Source organism: Entelurus aequoreus, linkage group LG22 (genome assembly GCF_033978785.1).
Source record: "Entelurus aequoreus isolate RoL-2023_Sb linkage group LG22, RoL_Eaeq_v1.1, whole genome shotgun sequence".
Lineage (NCBI taxonomy): Eukaryota > Metazoa > Chordata > Actinopteri > Syngnathiformes > Syngnathidae > Entelurus > Entelurus aequoreus.
This window is the reverse complement of record NC_084752.1, coordinates 42,104,108-42,116,607: the sequence shown is the minus strand read 5'-3', so window position 1 is coordinate 42,116,607 and position 12,500 is coordinate 42,104,108.

Here is a 12,500-nt window from a genome sequence, read left to right as displayed (position 1 = left end):
TGTATACATGTGTTTATGTATACATGTATGTATGTATACATGTATGTATGTATGTATACATGTATGTACGTATACATGTATACATGTATGTACAGATACATGTATACATGTATGTATGTATGTATACATGTATGTATGTATACATGTATGTATGTATGTATACATGTATGTATGTATGTATACATGTATGTATGTATGTATGTATACATGTATGTATGTATGTATGTATGTATGTATGTATACATGTATGTATGTATACATGTATGTATACATGTATACATGTATGTATGTATACATGTATGTATGTATGTATGTATACATGTATGTATGTATACATGTATGTATGTATACATGTATGTATGTATGTATACATGTATGTATGTATACATGTATGTATGTATGTATGTATGTATGTATGTATGTATGTATGTATACATGTATGTATGTATGTATGTATACATGTATGTATGTATGTATGTATGTATACATGTATGTATGTATGTATGTATACATGTATGTGTGTATACATGTATGTATGTGTGTATACATGTATGTATGTATACATGTATGTATACATGAATTTATAAATGTATGTATGTATGTATACATGTATGTATACATGTATTTATAAATGTATGTATGTATGTATACATACATGTATGTATGTATACATACATGTATGTATGTATACATACATGTATGTATGTATACATACATGTATGTATGTATACATACATGTATGTATGTATACATACATGTATGTATGTATACATACATGTATGTATGTATACATACATGTATGTATGTATACATACATGTATGTATGTATGTATGTATTTATACACGTATGTATGTACATGTATTTATAAATATATGTATGTGTTTATACATGTATGTATACATGTATGTATGTATGTGTGTATGTATGTATACATGTATGTATGTATGTATACATGTATGTATGTATGTATGTATGTATGTATGTATGTATGTATACATGTATGTATGTATGTATGTATGAATGTATACATACATGTATGTATACATGTATGTATGTATGTATGTATACATGTATGTATGTATGTATGTATACATGTATGTATGTATGTATGTATGTATGTATGTATGTATGTATGTATGTATGTATGTATGTATGTATGTATGTATGTATGTATACATGTATGTATTTTTTGTATGTATAAATGTATGTATGTATACATGTGTGTATGTATGTATACATGTATGTATGTATGTATGTATACATGTATGTATGTATGTATACATGTATGTATGTATACATGTATGTATGTGTGTATACATGTATGTATACATGTATGTATGTATACATGTATTTATAAATGTATGTATGTATGTATACATGTATGTATGTATACATGTATGTATGTATACATGTATGTATGTATGTATACATACATGTTTGTATGTATACATACATGTATGTATGTATGTATGTATGTATTTATACACGTATGTATGTACATGTATTTATAAATATATGTATGTGTTTATACATGTATGTATACATGTATGTATGTATGTGTGTATGTATGTATACATGTATGTATGTATGTATACATGTATGTATGTATACATGTATGTATGTATGTATGTATACATGTATGTATGTATGTATGTATGTATGTATACATGTATGTATGTATGTATGTATGTATGTTTACATGTATGTATGTATGTATGTATGTATGTATGTATGTTTACATGTATGTATGTATGTATGTATACATGTATGTATACATGTATGTATGTATACATGTATGTATACATACATAGAGTTTGTCGGTGAGGAGATGGACATTACCACTCTTGCCCTTGTTGTCCCTGACCTGCGATCTTCACCGCCGCCTGTTCTCATTGGCACAAACACTTTGGACACTGTGTGTGACCTTCATAGTCATAAACGACCCAAATTCCATCCGGTTCTCTTTGGTTACAGAGCGGTGCTGAAGATTCTGGAAATAAGACACAAGCTGGCAACCGACGACCACCAGGGAGTGCTGAGAGTGCATTCCACCGAGCCCCTGACAATCCCTGCTGGGCGAACTGTAGTGCTGGATGCCTTTGCTGCGTGTCCATTCCTGCAAGGCGAGAAAGAAGTTGTGATTCAACACCCAGCTTCGTTTACCATCCCAGGTGGTCTGATTATACAGTCCTGCCTGGTTGATCTACCTTTTGTCCAACCTGCCAGGCTGCCTGTGGTAGCCACAAATAAATCAGCTCACGACATTGTGATCCCCGTCCGAGCACAGTGTAGAGATGGATCAGGAAACACCTGCCGACCCTGGGCAAGTGTTTGAATTGCAGGACACAGAGTCAGTGCCAGAAGTGGATGGAGATGCTTTAGGGAAGCCAGAGGACAGCACCTCCTCTACGTCAGGCTCTCCGCAAGCAGCATCTACCTCGAGTGAGCCTGAGTCACCCACTGGAACTGAAACATTCAGTCCAGAATCTGTATCCCCAGCTCCATGGCCTACTCGAACCCGCAAACCTCCCAGTCGCCTTCAATATGCAAAGCTTGGACATCCAGTTTTGCGCAGTATCCCGACCTTGTTCCAAGGATTGAGTAATGTCTTTGATTCTACACTGCAGGTAGAGGAGTCTGGATTGACAATCACTCCCCAGGAAGGAATTGTTTGCCGCCAGCCACCTCCATGTACGAGGCCGTACATGAGTATAGGGGGGGACCTGTAACCCATATTTAAAATATCCATTGAAAACATGCATACAGTGCAAATACTTTTATTGTGGAGGGTTACTTCCTGCCGCTCTGCTCACTTCACCACCCTCTCCCGTATCTGCTGTGGCTGCGGTGCTGTGAGAAGCGCTGGAGAAGAAACTTGCAATATCTTCTCATTGTCACACTTTGCAAACTTCATAATTAGGTGAGTCTTTTGCCATGGTATAATCAATGGAATTCCACAATCACAATCATGTGCCATGTCGCCAATATTATGTTAGCATCTGTTTTAGCATAGGCGCTAACCGCTGCCATTCTTCCACAGAGCTGCCATGTTCGATTAATTATTGGGCCGTTCATGGTATGTTGTTTTTGCCCTCGATTACTCAGGTAATTATGTTTTATTTTCTTCTGATCATCCAGCCGATTTGTAGGCAACAGTTTGGTTTGGCAAAGTGGCAGGGGGCTTTGCACTGCTAATATGCTTTAGCCACTTTGTGGATGCACTTCAGATGGAACGCAGGTGCGTGTATTTAGGTTGTTGCAGCAACACTTTAATTTATTAACTCTGCTTGATTGTTTATCAACTTTGAATGTTTGGAAAAGTACTTAAATGTGAATTATGATACAATGAGTTTCTAATGAGTATTATTATGAAACTAGGTTATATAAGTGCACCTGTAATTTAATTTGTAATTGAACTTGTGATTTAATTTGTAATTGAACTTGTGATTTAATTTGTAATTGAAATTGTGATTTAATTTGTAATTGAACTTGTAATTGATCCATGATTGAGTTTTATCACTTTAGATAAGAAATCATGATCTGTATTAGAAATGTATTATGAATGTTCATTTTAATTGGACTCATGATTGTATATTAATCAACATGGTTAATTTTGTCATATCAATTGGTTTATTAGTACAAATAATTAGTCATTCTGGACAATGGGATGCTTACATTATGCTTTCAAGTACATATATAATGTACTTTGCTAGTGAAGAGGTAACTAGATTACTCACTTTGTTTTTTGGACTTTTAGGTCAGGTTATTTTTCCGGGAAGGAATACCCGTTGACCCAAACAACCTGAGCTCCCTATCCACCTTCAAACTCAACTCAACAAATGGCGAGCTAAAACAACTATGCGGTAGGACAAGCATTTTTTCCTCCTCCGTGACGAACCTTTTGGATTACTTTTGTTTTTGAACTGAACTTTGGACTGTCGCGAAAGCGTTTGCGTACTTATTTGAACTGAACTGTGGACTGGTTCCGAGAAAGCAGCAGGACTGCATCTTGTATTTTTGTTTTGGGCATTTTTTATTTGTTTCCTATTGTGTCATCTGTGGCATTTATATCCTTGTTAAATACATTTAATGCAGTCAAAACCAAAATAACTAGTTGTCGTCATCTTTCAGACCACAGGCTCCTAGACGAACCATCTTCTGTCACACAGTTTACATTCTTAACCCGCCTAGCCCATGCTAGCGTTACATGTACATGTATGTATGTATACATGTATGTATGTATGTATACATGTATGTATACATGTATGTATGTATGTATACATGTATGTATGTATGTATGTATGTATGTATGTATGTATGTATGTATGTATGTATGTATGTATGTATACATGTATGTATGTATGTATACATGTATGTATGTATGTATACATGTATGTATGTATGTATGTATACATGTATGTATGTATGTATGTATACATGTATGTATGTATGTATGTATACATGTATGTATGCATGTATGTATGTATACATGCATGTATGTATGTATACATGTATGTATGTATGTATGTATGTATGTATGCATGTATGTATGTATACATGTATGTATGTATGTATGCATGTATGCATGTATGTATGTATGCATGTATGCATGTATGTATGCATGTATGTATGTATGTATGTATGCATGTATGTATGCATGTATGTATGCATGTATGTATGTATGCATGTATGTATGCATGTATGTATACATGTATGTATGTATGTATGTATGTATGTATGTATGTATGTATACATGTATGTATGTATACATGTATGTATGTATGTATACATGTATGTATACATGTATGTATGTATGTATACATGAATGTATACATACAAACATACATGTATACATACATACATGTATACATGCATACATGTATACATGCATACATACATACATGTATACATACATACATGTATACATACATACATATATACATGTATGTATTTTTTGTATGTATACATGTATGTATACATACATACATGCATACATGTATGTATACATGTATGTATGTATACATACATGCATACATGTATGTATACATGTATGTATGTATGTATGTATACATACATGTATACATACATACAAACATACATGTATACATGCATACATGTATACATACATACATGTATGTATACATGTATGTATGTATGTATACATGTATGTATGTATACATGTATGTATGTATGTATACATGTATGTTTGTATATGTATGTATACATGTATGTATACATGTATGTATGTATGTATGTATACATGTATGTATACATGTATGTATGTATGTATGTATACATGCATGTATACATGCATGTATACATGTATGTATACATGTATGTATACATGTATGTATGTATACATGCATGTATAGATGTATGTATGTATACATGCATGTATGTATGCATGTATGTATACATGTATGTATGTATGTATACATGTATGTATGTATGTATACATGTATACATACATACATACATGTATACATACATACATTTATACATACAAACATACATGTATACATACATATATGTATGTATGTATACATGTAAGTATGTGTGTATGTATACATACATACATGTATACATACATGTATACATACATACATGTATACATGTATACATGCATACATGTATACATGTATGTATACATACATGTATACATGTATGTATACATACATACATGTATACATGTATGTATACATGTATTTATACATGTATGTATACATGTATGTATACATGTATGTTTGTATATGTATGTATACATGTATGTATGTATGTATACATGTATGTATGTATACATGTATGTATGTATACATGTATGTATGTATACATACATACATATATGTATGTATACATGTATGTTTGTATGTATAAATGTATGTATGTATACATGTATGTATGTATGTATACATGTATGTATACATACATACATGTATACATGTATGTATGTATACATACACACATACTTACATGTATACATACATACATATATGTATGTATACATGTATGTTTGTATGTATAAATGTATGTATGCATACATGTATACATGTATGTATACATGTATGCATACATGTATACATGTATGTATTTTTTGTATGTATACATGTATGTATACTCACATACATGCATATATGTATGTATACATGTATGTATGTATACATGTAAGTATGTGTGTATGTATACATACATACATGTATACAAACATACATGTATACATACATGTATACATACATGTATACATACATGTATACATACATGTATACATACATGTATACATACATGTATACATACATGCATGTATACATGTATGTATACATGCATGTATACATGTATGTATACATGTATGTATGTATACATACATGTATACATACATACATACATGTATACATACATACATTTATACATACAAACATACATGTATACATACATATATGTATGTATGTATACATGTAAGTATGTGTGTATGTATACATACATACATGTATACATGCATACATGTATACATGTATGTATGTATACATACATGTATACATGTATGTATGTATACATACATGTATACATGTATGTATACATACATACATGTATACATGTATGTATACATACATACATGTATACATGTATGTATACATACATACATGTATACATGTATGTATACATACATACATGTATACATGTATGTATACATACATACATGTATACATGTATGTATACATACATACATGTATACATGTATGTATACATACATACATGTATACATGTATGTATACATGTATGTATGTATATGTATGTATACATGTATGTATGTATGTATACATGTATGTATGTATGTATACATGTATGTATGTATATGTATGTATACATGCATGTATGTATGTATACATGCATGTATGTATGTATACATGTATGTTTGTATATGTATGTATACATGCATGTATACATGTATGTATACATGCATGTATACATGTATATATATATGTATACATACATGTATACATACATACATGTATGCATGTATACATACATACATGTATACATGTATGTATACATGTATGTATGTATATGTATGTATACATGTATGTATGTATGTATACATACATGTATACATGTATGTATACATGTATGTATGTATATGTATGTATACATGTATGTATGTATGTATACATGTATGTATACATGTATGTATGTATATGTATGTATACATGTATGTATGTATGTATACATGTATGTTTGTATATGTATGTATACATGCATGTATACATGTATATATGTATGCATGCATGTATGTATGTATACATGAATGTTTGTATATGTATGTATACATGCATGTATACATGTATGTTTGTATGTATGTATGTATACATGTAAGTATGTGTGTATGTATACATACATGCATGTATACATACATACATACAAACATACATGTATACATGCATACATGTATACATACATACATGTATACATACATACATATATACATGTATGTATTTTTTGTATGTATACATGTATGTATACATACATACATGCATGTATACATACATACATACATACATACATACATACATGCATGTATACATACATACATGTATACATGCATGTATACATACATACATACATACATGTATACATACATACATACATACATGTATACATGCATGTATACATACATGTATACATACATGTATACATACATGTATACATACATGTATGTATACATGCATACATGTATGTATGTATACATGTATGTATACATATATGTATACATGTATGTATACATGTATGTATACATGTATGTATGTATGTATACATACATGTATACATACATGTATACATGTATGTATACATGTATGTATTTTTGTATGTATACATGTATGTATGTATACATGTAAGTATGTGTGTATGTATACATACATACATGTATACATACATACATGTATACATACATACAAACATACATGTATACATGCATACATGTATACATACATACATGTATACATACATACATACATGTATGTATGTATGTATACTTGTATGTATACATACATACATACATACATACATACATACTTGTATGTATACATGTATGTATACATGTATGTATGTATGTATACATGCATGTATACATACAAACATACATGTATACATACATACATGTATACATGCATACATACATACATGTATACATACATACATGTATACATACATACATATATACATGTATGTATTTTTTGTATGTATACATGTATGTATACATACATACATGCATACATGTATGTATACATGTATGTATGTATGTATGTATACATACATGTATACATACATACAAACATACATGTATACATGCATACATGTATACATACATACATGTATACATACATACATGCATGTATACATGTATGTATGTATGTATACATGTATGTATGTATGTATACATGTATGTTTGTATATGTATGTATACATGTATGTATACATGTATGTATGTATGTATGTATGTATGTATACATGTATGTTTGTATATGTATGTATACATGTATGTATACATGTATGTATGTATGTATGTATACATGTATGTATACATGTATGTATGTATGTATGTATACATGCATGTATACATGTATGTATACATGTATGTATGTATACATGCATGTATACATGTATGTATGTATACATGCATGTATACATGCATGTATACATGCATGTATGTATGCATGTATGTATACATGTATGTATGTATGTATACATGTATGTATGTATACATACATGTATACATACATACATACATGTATACATACATACATTTATACATACAAACATACATGTATACATACATATATGTATGTATGTATACATGTAAGTATGTGTGTATGTATACATACATACATGTATACATACATGTATACATACATACATGTATACATGCATACATGTATACATGTATGTATACATACATACATGTATACATGTATGTATACATACATACATGTATACATGTATGTATACATGTATTTATACATGTATTTATACATGTATGTATACATGTATGTTTGTATATGTATGTATACATGTATGTATGTATGTATACATGTATGTATGTATACATGTATGTATGTATACATGTATGTATGTATACATACATACATATATGTATGTATACATGTATGTTTGTATGTATAAATGTATGTATGTATACATGTATGTATGTATGTATGTATACATGTATGTATACATACATACATGTATACATGTATGTATGTATACATACACACATACTTACATGTATACATACATACATATATGTATGTATACATGTATGTTTGTATGTATAAATGTATGTATGCATACATGTATACATGTATGTATACATACATACATGTATACATGTATGCATACATGTATACATGTATGTATTTTTTGTATGTATACATGTATGTATACATACATACATGCATACATGTATGTATACATGTATGTATGTATACATGTAAGTATGTGTGTATGTATACATACATACATGTATACAAACATACATGTATACATACATGTATACATACATGTATACATACATGTATACATACATGTATACATACATGCATGTATACATGTATACATACATGCATGTATACATGTATGTATACATGCATGTATACATGTATGTATACATGTATGTATGTATACATACATGTATACATACATACATTTATACATACAAACATACATGTATACATACATATATGTATGTATGTATACATGTAAGTATGTGTGTATGTATACATACATACATGTATACATGTATACATGTATGTATACATACATACATGTATACATGTATGTATACATACATACATGTATACATGTATGTATACATACATACATGTATACATGTATGTATACATACATACATGTATACATGTATGTATACATGTATGTATGTATATGTATGTATACATGTATGTATGTATGTATACATGTATGTTTGTATATGTATGTATACATGCATGTATACATGTATATATGTATACATGCATGTATGTATGTATACATGTATGTTTGTATATGTATGTATACATGCATGTATACATGTATATATGTATACATGCATGTATACATGTATGTTTGTATGTATGTATGTATGTATACATGTAAGTATGTGTGTATGTATACATACATGCATGTATACATACATACATACAAACAAACATACATGTATACATGCATACATGTATACATACATACATGTATACATACATACATATATACATGTATGTATTTTTTGTATGTATACATGTATGTATACATACATACATGCATGTATACATACATACATACATACAAACATACATGTATACATACATACATGTATACATGCATGTATACATACATACATACATGTATACATACATGTATACATACATACATACAAACATACATGTATACATACATACATGTATACATGCATACATACATACATGTATACATGCATACATGTATACATACATACATATATACATGTATGTATTTTTTGTATGTATACATGTATGTATACATACATACATGTATGTATACATGTATGTATACATACATGTATACATACATATATGTATGTATGTATACATGTAAGTATGTGTGTATGTATACATACATACATACATGTATACATGTATGTATACATACATACATGTATACATACATACATACATGTATACATGTATGTATACATACATACATGTATACATGTATGTATACATACATACATGTATACATGTATGTATGTATACATACATGTATACATGTATGTATGTATACATACATGTATACATGTATGTATACATATGTATGTATGTATACATGCATGTATACATGTATGTATGTATACATGCATGTATACATGTATGTATGTATACATGCATGTATACATGTATGTATGTATACATGCATGTATACATGTATGTATGTATGTATACATGCATGTATACATGTATGTATGTATACATGCATGTATACATGTATGTATGTATACATGCATGTATACATGTATGTATGTATACATGCATGTATACATGTATGTATGTATACATGCATGTATACATGTATGTTTGTATGTATGTATGTATACATGTATGTTTGTATGTATGTATGTATACATGTAAGTATGTGTGTATGTATACATACATACATGTATACATACATACAAGCATGTATACATACATACAAACATACATGTATACATGTATGTTTGTATATGTATGTATACATGTATGTATGTATGTATACATGTATGTATGTATACATACACACATACTTACATTTATATATACATACATACATGTATACATACATACAAACATACATGTATACATGTATGTATACATGTATGTATACATGTATGTTTGTATATGTATGTATACATGTATGTATGTATGTATACATGTATGTATGTATACATACACACATACTTACATGTATACATACATACATATATGTATGTATACATGTATGTATGTATACATACACACATACTTACATGTATACATACATACATATATGTATGTATACATGTATGTATGTATACATACACACATACTTACATGTATACATACATACATATATGTATGTATACATGTATGTTTGTATGTATAAATGTATGTATACATACATACATGTATGCATGTATACATGTATGTTTGTATGTATACATGTATGTATACATACATACATGTATACATGTATGTTTGTATATGTATGTATACATGTATGTATGTATACATACATGTATACATACATACATTTATACATACAAACATACATGTATACATACATATATGTATGTATGTATACATGTAAGTATGTGTGTATGTATACATACATACATGTATACATGCATACATGTATACATGTATGTATACATACATACATGCATACATGTATGTATACATGTATGTTTGTATATGTATGTATACATGTATGTATGTATGTATACATGCATGTATACATGTATGTATAAATGTATGTATGTATACATGCATGTATGTTTGTATGTATGTATGTATACATGTAAGTATACATGTATGTATGTATACATGTGTGTGTGTATGTATGTATGTATGTATACATGTATGTATGTATGTATACATGTATGTTTGTATGTATGTATACATGTATGTATACATGTATGTATGTATACATACACACATACTTACATGTATACATACATACATATATGTATGTATACATGTATGTTTGTATGTATAAATGTATGTATACATACATACATGTATACATGTATACATACATACATGTATACATGTATACATACATACATGTATACATACATACATGTATACAATGTATACATACATACATGTATACATACATACATGTATACATGTATACATACATACATGTATACATACATACATGTATACATACATACATGTATACATACATACATGTATACATGTATGTATACATACATACATGTATACATGTATGTATGTATGTATAC